The sequence below is a fragment of the Hippocampus bargibanti genome, linkage group LG04, assembly GCF_051943395.1.
Source record: "Hippocampus bargibanti isolate YZ-2025 linkage group LG04, ASM5194339v1, whole genome shotgun sequence".
Classification (NCBI taxonomy): domain Eukaryota; kingdom Metazoa; phylum Chordata; class Actinopteri; order Syngnathiformes; family Syngnathidae; genus Hippocampus; species Hippocampus bargibanti.
The window spans coordinates 29,603,440-29,613,439 of record NC_142737.1 but is presented as its reverse complement, the minus strand read 5'-3'; positions in this window follow the sequence as shown (position 1 = coordinate 29,613,439).

Sequence of the window (10,000 nt, the reverse complement as noted above, 5' to 3'; positions counted from 1 at the left end):
ACTAACTGAATGTTTTGTTTGTCACAGGCGTGACTTATTAATCCAAACTGGCATTAACTGAACATTTTTAAGGACTATTGGGGAAGGGGCGCTCGATCTTCTGCTTCCTCATTTGGTCTTGTTCCCAAAACAACTTTAGCTTCAGAATGGGGCATCCTGAAACGTGATCAATGGCGAAGAAATCATTGTGAAATTGTACACCTTGCCACAATGATGCTCAGAGATTCCGTGGTCGCTATGAAGTGTTCACAAATTTACAAAACATACTTCTGAAATTCCTTTCCATATGGCCGATATTCTGTCCACTTTGTCATTACTCAACCGCCCCCAGGATTTCCAACGCGGCTGCAATGACATTTCACATTGGGTGCCCTGGGACAAAGTTCCTAGGGGGGCATTCAACCCCCTACTCCTCATGAGTCAATTGTCCACATTGCTGTGGATGCTGTGTTTTAACTTTAGTACATACTCCTGGGTATAAGCATAGCAAACTAGAAAGCCTGTATGACTTGTGTTGGAACAGCAACACAAATGCAGTGATACCTCGGCTTACGAACGCTTTAGCTCACGAACTTTTTGCCTTACGTACGTTAAATTCGCTAGAATATAGTCTTGGCATACAAACTATTTTTTGGGAAACACACAGAGCGCCACAATGAGTGATTTGTTGTTCGCGAACGAGCCCGTTCTCCTCACAAGGAAATGGCAGCAATGAGTCATTTTTGGTCCTCTATTCCCCGCCCCGTCTTTGGTTAAAGCCGCGTGTGATTGGTCAAGAACCGTGGTCGAAGGAAGGAGGGGACACAAGCAGCAGAGGGGGTTTACAGAAACACCGAGCTGCACATATTAAATAAATAGGGAGATGAGAGAGAGTGACAAAATGGATAGAAAACAGTGAAATTTGGACTCGTTTCAACTTTGATAGTTCAAAGGCAGAGTGTAGACTGCAAGGTTAAAATATCCCATCAATCAGGCTCCACAAATAACCTTCACAAGCCATCGGTACAATTTGAAGAGAAAGGACAAGCAAGGGAATCAGCTATTAATGCAGTTTCTAGTGTGTCTGCCTGCATCTGTTGCTGTTACAATATCACAACTTCCAAGATGCAAAACCCAGAGCTCCTTGAGACACTTTATACACAAAGCTACCAACCCAGCTAAACAGAATACAATTTATGAGGAACTAGGTAAAATTATCGCAGAGAAAGCACTGCAACTTCACTCGGATATCGTCAAGAGGCAACCTGGAAGTTCGTCATCCATTGATGATTTCAAGGCTAGCCATTGATGGTTCGAGAACTTTAAGCGTCATATAGGGATTCATTGGTCATGGTGAGGCAGCACTTCTAATGATACAGCTGCCAAAGCTTACAAGGAATCATTCCTCAAGATGGTGGAAGAAGGCTACGTTCCTCATCAAGTGTTTAATGCTGATGAAACCGGCCACCCCATTCCATCAAGCCATCACAAAGGTATCATAAAAATACTTTATTACACAGTACAGTTTATTTATCTTTAATTACAATACCATAGTGCATTTATTATGCATAAAATAAGGTATATTTTGTGTCGTTTTAAGGCTTAGAAAACTAGAAAGTAGAAAATTAATTTTTATGAGGACCTGGGAACGGATTATTCTCATTTTGGATTTACCTTTCTTTATTAGTCTCGCAGTGGAGAAATTTAATTTTCACACCAGCAAAGTTATGAAAGAAGTAGAAAAACAAAATGCAAGAGCTGCTGGAAAGGCAGCCACTCTCGTGGCGCCATCTTGTCAAAAGAACAAAAAATAATAATAAAAATAATATGACAACAAAAAGACAATATGACACAGAGAGATTCATTCTGAAGCACTTTATGTACCCTCTGTTAGATGAAGCAGCTATAGATGAAAGAAGAGAGGATCAAAGCGTCCTTTGCACCAGTGGATCAGGGACGTCAGGGTGGAATGTGCACGTCCGCTACAAGCTAAATGTTGAAAGCAAACACGAAGATGTAGCATCCATTGACGAAAAGAGATTGTCTCACATCTCCTGGCCCACATAAATCCGCTTCAATTCCAAGCAGCAACAGTTCCAAATACGCGTCGGCGCTCTGCTCTGACGCTCCTTCTCATCACGGGCTCCTCAATCCCTCCATCCAGCCACAGACTGTTCAACAGCACTGACCTTTCCGCCGAACAAAGTGGGGCTGTGTAAATGCCGCCCATTCCAGACGCAAAAAAGCACAATCGCCCCAGAGTTGTCCAGCGATGACATTCAAATGGCACCGACATTCCACCCATTCAAAAACAGTACTGGCATATTCATGTGCCGAAAAGGTGCAACCGCTCAGCACAATCTCCTCCTTGATGAATGTCGTGGCCAAAAATGCTGAAAAAGAATCCGTATCCATTCCACACGATGCACAACAACACAGTAACAAAAGAGAACACAAAAACAAGACAAAAGCAACAAAAAAGCAAGGCTCATGAGAGCACTTGCTGACTGCTGCCTACTCGGGCGCCATCTTGGACTTTTAATGATTTCCTTTGGGAAATGAATGTTTGGAATACGCACTCTTCGCCTTACACACACTTTCTGGGAAGCAATTAAGTTCATAAGCCAAGGTATCATTGTAACACTATACAGTCGGTCGGCTCAGTGTTAATCGAAACACAAGCTCAGATTTGTCTGGGGCCACATTTCAGATATGATATAATGTCCTCAACGTGTTTGCAATAGACACAACGTGATGGATAACTAAACAATGATTTGGTTCCAAAAATTGCTTGCAGCATCTCAATTTTATCAAAGTGAAGATGGTTTTCAGTTTTGGTAGAGATTTGACCAAGAAACATGAAGTTAAATACACCTAAATTGTTGAAGTGGGGCACATTAAATGATGTGGTGGGCTCGATGTGGCCCCCGGGTCTCGAGTTTGATACCTTTGGACTAAAGCATGGTGCCGTTTCAGTGTACTCATGGAGCCTGCACTTTAGTTTCCCTTGTTTCCTCTCTTGATATGCACAAGCTCTTCATCTTGCGGGACAATGTGGAGACCGGAAGAACAGAACGATTGTTTCGATGGCAATTGGTTTGTCGATGGCTTGAATTCTGTCATTTGAATTCAGTGACGTTTCATCGTGGAAGAGACGAGACACCACAGATACCAATATGTAATTGTTGCGAACGGTGTCAGACGTTTCTGTAAAAATGCTCAGCTTTGTTATTACTGTAAGAGAGCAGATTCTGAGGTAGCAGTGGGTGTTTCTTCAAACACAAGGAGATGACATCCGAGCAGCCATGTGGGACTATTTTAACGTAAGGGGCTGGGTACCCTTTGTTGTGACTCATTCCACACATACAGGGCAGTCATGGTTGCAAAGTAACGTATAAAGTGGTTGAAACATGGTTATTTGTTGAACCAGGGTGTGGAGAAAGACTTTGTCTTTCTTTTATTTATTAACTTCATTACAAATTCTGTTGTGCGCTTTCAGGTTTGTTTGTGAAATAAATGCACAAGCTGTATTGTTGGTACCCTTGCAGTAAAACATTTATTTTCCACCACAAGAATGAATTTTATTTGTGATGCACTTAGCATCTTAAAGTGCTACTGATAGGGAGCAAGAGGCAAATGTAGACCATATTGTAAATGTCCTCTTGAAATGTTCTTAGAGGCGGTGATGGGGAGAGGGGCGGAAAGAGAGAGAGTATATGAATCAATTAAAATATTCAAAGAAAATGTTGAACCACACAAATCAGTGTCAGGTTTTTATATAATAATTTCCCTGACATATTTCATTGACCATTGTGTCTCTTTATGACTTTAATGGGAGGGTACAAACAATTTAGCCCGTGTGTACACATGGTGTCGATCAGTCTCCATCAATTCAGAGTGCTTCTGGAAGCCTTTGGTACTTTCTGGTTTGCTCTTGATTTGAAAACTGTTTGTTGCCAGGGCATTTGTTTGCAAACACCGTAATCATAAAGCAATCCTGACATTATTCATCGTTGACTTATCCTTTGATTAGTTCACAGCATCACTTTAAATACTGCCAGCATGTTTAGTTTGTCTTTCAGCAATGTCAAGAATTCAAATGGCTGCTTTTGAAAATGTCTATCATGCAATACATCAATGAGAAGGTTTCTTCAGCCGTCATCTTTACTTTTTGAAGGTGTCGGACGTTTCACCTCATCCTCCGTCCGACACCTTCAAAAAGTACAGATGACGGCTGAAGAAACCTTCTCATCGATGGACCACTCCTGTACGACTGAGAGCTTACACAGACATCATGCAATACAAGCAATATTTTACAATAATGTCAGTTTTGGTTTTCTATGAAATGTAACTGGTTTTTATTCAGTGCAGGGCTGTTTTATGTCTGTATTTATAGAGGAAAAAACAAAAGTGGAGAACAGGAGGGTTGTATCAAAATAGGGTTTTTTCATATCTGTCTGAATTGAATACTTGTTTTCAGTTATTTGGGTTTGCAATAATCTGCTGTGTACAGTTACATTTTGTTTTCATAGTTTTTTTTGTAATTACAAAAATATACTTCTTTCTATTTTTGTGTGATGGTTTGAAAAAAAAGAACAAAATTATTTGTTTATTGCAATTGTTTTTCTTTTGAGGATTCTTAAAATAAAGTAATTCATCGGTGTGACTTGAAGTTCTTTTGTACAATTGGGAAATGTGATTGCATATTTAAACGTGTTAGCCAGTGGCTACAGAATCCCCTTTTCAAGGCTCCATGGACAAAACAGGATTGTCATGACATGCGAAAGGGGGAAAATGTCGCTGGGTATATCCATCAAGAAGTTTAAGTAATCCAACATAATACCCGGGATAACAGTAATGGCACAGCAGTCACCAAGCAGGTTGGAAAGCTACTTGTCTATCATAAAACGGAAGGAACGCAATTAAATCGGATGATGCATAATCTGGTGAAACGCATCTTGGAGTAATACTGCATCCAATGCACTAAAAACAAAGCCTTGGGTTTGGATTTGACTGCTGTGGCATAGCTACAGTATTTAAAAAACTGAAATATATTTCTGTGAGAGAGCTTGCGCTTGCAGTGTGTCAAATTTGATAGATTTTTTTTACTCAAAACTACTCAACTGTATTATAGAGCACTTTCAAACAGATAAAGCTGCATACAAAGTGCTGTAGATGGACAACTATTGTGTGTTACGGTTTGCAAGGTGGTGATGGCAGTTGTGGATCCCAAAAAGCAGGAGGGAGCAGGAGCTGGTATTTGAGAAATTGTATTAAAATACAGTCAACAGAAACTAAATCTAAAACGTTAAAACCATTTTAACAGAAAAATACAAATTATCAAAAGAAAAGCCAAGAGTAAAAGTCTGCCAAGATAAACCAAACATATGCACAGCATACAATGCATACACAATGCACAATGCATACAATTGCATACAATGCATACAATTACCCGAGGTAATCCGAACATGGCAGTCTGCTACTGATCGGGATGACCAGCACCTGTACAGGCGGGGCCGACAGCGCCACCTATTGGTCGCCAAACAGACCATTACAGTACCCCCCCCCCCCTTCAAGGGACTGCTTCCAGAAGTCCCAACAGTCTCCCAATAGGTCCAACTCGCCAGGGAACAATGGTGGAGACGGCAACCGTTGCCTCTCCAGCATATGATGGGCGGCGGCCTGATGGGAACTGGACTCAGCCTGAAGTGGACGTGGACGCAGCACGGATCGTCGTGGGCGTGAGTGCGATCCCTCTCGTACGTACACGTGACGACGCATGGCTCAATGCAGACGTCGCACTGCCAGGCGCAGAATGACACCCCGGACGGCCGTATGGGAACAGGTCTCGGCCGGACGTTGACGTGGGCGTGAACTGCCCGGCACCGGGGAAACGAGACCAGTCCTTAGCAGCTGCGGGATCCAGCGGTGAGTGGGGTCTCGGACTGACGTGGACACGGACGTTGCACTGCTCGTCGTGGATGCGACTCAATTCAACATGCACGACGACGCGTGGCTGGACGTGGGCGTGTACTGCCAGACACCCAGTGTCACCCTGGACGGCCACCTGGAAGGAGGTCTCGGCCTGAAGTTGACGTGGACATTACGGCTCGTCGAATGACGCAATTCAAACTCGATGCGGCGTGGGCTAACGTGGACGTTGCACTGCCAGGCACAGGGTGGAAATGAGACCGGTCCGTTGTACCTGCGGGATCCGATAGTTGGGTCATTCTGTCACGGTTTGCAAGGTGGTGATGGCAGTTGTGGATCTCAAAAAGAAGGCAGAGGGAGCAGCAGGTTGTATTTGAGAAATTGTATTAAAATAAAGTCAACAGGAACAAAATCTAAAACGTTAAAATCATTTGAGCAGAAAAATACAAACTATCAAAGGAAAAACCAAGAGTAAAAGTCTGCCAAGATGAAACAAACACATGCACAGCATACAATGCATGAACAATGCATAATGCATACAATTGCATACAAAGCACACAATGACCCGACACCGAATGGTCGTTCCGGGAGTCCTTTTGACCTGCAAGGCTGCAAGCAGGGCTGACAGCGCTACCCGTTGGTCGCCAATCCGAACCTGGCAGTCTGCCACTGATCCGGACGACCAGCACCTGTGCAGGTGCAGGAGTGGCCAACAGCGCCATCTGTTGGTCGCCAACCAGATCACGACATCGTGAGCAGTACAAGCAATAAAATGGTCACAAAGATAGTGGGCATGAGGGAGTAAAACTAAGATCAAGTATGAGTCATGAGTGAAATGCCAAAGAGTTTTGAGGCGGGTTTTAAAGATGGGCAGCATGGGGGCTTGCCAAATGTTTAGTGGCAGGTAATTCCAAAAAGAGGGACCAGCAACGTAAAAGGCTCCTGAGTAGGCAACCATCAGCAAGTGTGATAGGCTGATTTTATGGACACATCCTTAAAGGACAAGCAACGTCTCCGGACAAGTTATGTCCATAATTTGTAAAATGGCTTCAAATGACTTCTACTGAGCGTATTTTACAAAGATTCCACCGCATATAGCTATATTTTACGTTTTAAAACTTGTGCTGAATATTCCGGAAGTGTTGTTTTTGAGTTGGTGACGAGTCTGTATGTTACGTCACTGAAGGAACGCCCCTGACCGAAAAAGGACACATTGTAGCAGTCCTTCCATCACGTCAATGCATTTGACTGTACGTGGCTGGTCTGAAAACTTCGTGTAGCACCAAAAGAGGGCGACAAAGCTCCATGGAAGGAATTAATCAGCCTGTGGAAACGGTCTGATTAATTCCTCACACGGAGCTTGGTCGCCATTTTCTGCCTCTTTTTTGGTGATACATTTCCCCCCAACGTTGCCTCAAAATCGCACGGAATAAATTCTTTAATCGATTGCAAACATGTATGCTTTCCTCCTCAGAACTATTTGATTCATATTCATAACTGGATGTGTAACCAGAAAGCATATTCTCCGAATCTGAAGTCATTGTTTGGATTCTCGAGCAATGCAAGACGTCTTTGCGTGACGTCATGAACTGGGGGCGGGACTTTCTGAAAATGCCCAATTCGCAGCTCAATTTTTTTCCGATTTTGGACACTTCAAGTCATTTTTATTGGTGTTTTGCATTTGACTAAAAACATCATACTGCGTGTTTTGGGTATTTTAGATGCCATAAAACATTTTTCTGATGTCAGTTAGGAAGCAAAAAACTGATGTCGGTTGTCCTTCAAACATACTTTAAATCTCTAGTTCAGTCTGATTGTGAACTCCCACGTGTAGCTGACGCAAACACGCACGCGCGGCCACTTTTCAACAAAATGTCAGAATGTATTATTTAAAATACCTTTGTGATAGTTCTCACCGTCAAGATGAATGTTTTCCGTTCCTCATGATTGGTAAAAATCCATCCGAACGATCGGAATGAAAGTCAACTTGCCGGGTCCACAGGCAAAGTTACTGCTAGTTAGCCTGCACACGGCTCATTAGCTTCCACACTTGCTATCTGCAATATACTTCTCGCAGAAGTATATTGATGCTAACGTGAACATGGGGCTTGTTAAAATATCACTGACATTCGACTTTTTCATCGATGTTATTGTTACATTGCAAATTAGAATCGCGAATCGTCCGGTGCATTCAAGCTGGAGCGTACTCGTCATTTTTTTTACTCGTCGGGCTCATTTAAAGGGCCGTTTACCTGTTTCAACATGACGGCCAGTATCATCCAATCAAAATTGCGCTTTCCACCAACCTATGTCAGTGTCATCCAATCAAAATTGCGCTTTCCGCCAACTGCAGCCCCAATAGGAAATGAGCGGCGAAAAAGCGAGAATATGTATTTAGTTTTGTCGGCGAGCCATATGCAATCATCAAAAGAGCCATAGGTTCCCGACCAAAGTCTCGTTATATCGATATCGGAGATATCGATAGTCCCGGTTATATCGATACTATTTCTATGCACGCATGGAGAAAATTACATGCAAACAGGGTCGGATATATCGATAGTCCCGGTTATATCGATATTTTTTCGGACTCCCTTGAATATCGATATAACGAGACTTTACTGTATATTATAAGGTGGCAGTTGGGGGACAACTTCTTTGGGACCGGGATGATGGTGGCGGTTTTGAGGCACGTGGGGAAGATGTTGAAGATGTCATCATCCAACCACTCCTGGGGGTCGGTGGACGAGCCGACACCCGGAGCAATCCGCATTCGCGTAGCACTTCTGTGTCAGCTGGTTGTGGTTTTAAAAAGGAAGTGCCGATGTCGAGCAGAACCTCACGGGAGTAGGTACGCCTCGGATGTTGCGAGGCAAATGGAGACGAACATTTACACGAGTGTGACAAACATAATAAGCATGAAAACGCTAATTTGCCGGGAGAGAGAAAAGCCGCTGCGTGTTCACGACGCCATCATGGAGAAAGTGCTTATTATTAATTTATTTTACTTTATGTTAACTGTTTTGTTCAAATCTTTGTTTCAGCTTCAGCTGTTGTGAAAGCGCTATATAAATCAGGATGCATCATATAACTGACAGGTCAGCAATTGGAGTTACACGATCCAGATTTTACTGGGACTTTAGCCTCGATGTGGGAAGATGCTGACTAATCCTTGGTTTTGACCATGTAACTGGAGATGATGATTATAACGCTAATTTTAAAGAAGGCATGTAAAACTCATTTTGGTCCTGGGTCATTTTGGAGTGACAGTTTCATGACACTGAAACCAAATGCATTGTTTGATCAAATCGCAGTTTAGGGCAGTCAATGAGAAATATCCATCCATTTTCTACCAAATTTTTCTCCCACGGGTGGCCCAGTCGGCGAGTGGTTAGCACGGCGGCTTCACAGTGCAGAGGTTGCCGGTTCGCGTCCCGATCCGGCCTCCCTGTGTAGAGTTTGCATGTTTTCCACGGGCCCGCGTGGGTTTACTCTGGGTCCTCCGGTTTCCTCCCACTTTCCAAAAAAAACATGCATGGCAGGCAGCTTGAACACTCCAAAATGTCCCTTGGTGTGAGAGATACTGATGTTTGCCTTTGTGTGCCCTGTGATTGGCTGGCAACTAATTTAGGGTGTCCTGAAGACAGCTGGGATAGGCTCCAGCAACCCCCATTACCCTAATGAGGAAAGAGTGGTACGGAAAATGGATGGATTTTCTACCACTTATCTATTGTCGGGTAGCAGGGCCAACAGGGTAGACCAGAATTCTGTTTCCCCACCCACTTCTTTTAACATTTGCCGATTCCAAGACGTTCCGTGGCCAGCCCAAAGACACAGTCTGGCTTGTCCCGTGGGGCCTCTTGCCGTTCGGACATGCCCAGAAAAGCTCGGACACCCTGCGGAGGACATTCATTTCGACTGCTTGTGTCCAGGATCTCGTCATTTTGTTTATGGCCCATAGCTCGTGACCATAAATCAGGGTGATTCACCACAATATGCCAATATGTTTGATATATAATCGATATGTTCTGATCACAAAAAGTTTTGACACAAAAAAAATTCTTAATATTTAACTGTCACTCCAGCCCACAAG